The sequence below is a fragment of the Arachis duranensis genome, chromosome 9, assembly GCF_000817695.3.
Source record: "Arachis duranensis cultivar V14167 chromosome 9, aradu.V14167.gnm2.J7QH, whole genome shotgun sequence".
Lineage (NCBI taxonomy): Eukaryota > Viridiplantae > Streptophyta > Magnoliopsida > Fabales > Fabaceae > Arachis > Arachis duranensis.
The window spans coordinates 118,372,123-118,373,125 of record NC_029780.3 but is presented as its reverse complement, the minus strand read 5'-3'; positions in this window follow the sequence as shown (position 1 = coordinate 118,373,125).

Genomic DNA, 1,003 nt, shown 5'->3' with positions numbered 1-1,003 from the left:
TTCAGCATCTTCTTTATTTTTTTAACTTAATTAATTTAGCTGTCAAAAATAATTGTATAATGTAACATTACTCTTACACGAGATAACTTTAGAATATTTTCTATCTAGCTTTCCTCGTATTATATATTGTTAAAATTGTATCTAAACCAAATGCTGTCCAGATACCATGACATTCATTAACTTTATTTTTCGGGGTTGCTTCTAGCTACTATTTTCAAAATTGAATTTCTTTGATATGTCCATAATTCCATAGTAAACTAATCAGTAAGATATTTAAAATATTATATATTAATATAATAGTTAGGTATATTTTATATTAATTTTATATTTATTTAGTTTTATATTTGATTATCTTTTTTCTTTAATTTTGTCTATATCTCAAATTCTCGCCGTAATTTCAATATTTTTGGAATTGTATTCATATACCATCTTTTTTTATTCTGTTGCTATTAATAATAAATTGTAAACTTAAAATGTTACTTGAATTTGAAAACATAGATATTAAAATATATTTAAGATATTATATATTAATATAGTACTTAGAGATATTTTGTATTGATTTTATGTTTATTTATTTGATTTTATATTGATTTCACCATTAGGATTAGATTGTATTCTTAGATTATAAATAAACACCTCTCACTGTACATTCTTATTAATAGCATATGTTCATTAAATTTAGAATAAGTTACATTAATAGATATTAAATTTAAAGAGAATCTAATTATGTTTGATTTGAGTAAATTAAAAATAACTTTCTGAAATCATTTTAATTAAAATAAAATTAATTTAAATAATATTGTGATTAAGATGAATATATGTGATTAGGTATTAGGATAGTGACAAGTCACCTTGATTTAAATTTAGTATCAGTTTAGATTGTTTTTAAAAAACATTTATTTTTTATTTTTTAAAAATTATTTTATATTTAAATAATTTTTTTAAAATTAATATTAATTTTTTTCTGTTTTTTTAAATAAAATATTATTGAATTTTAAAATAA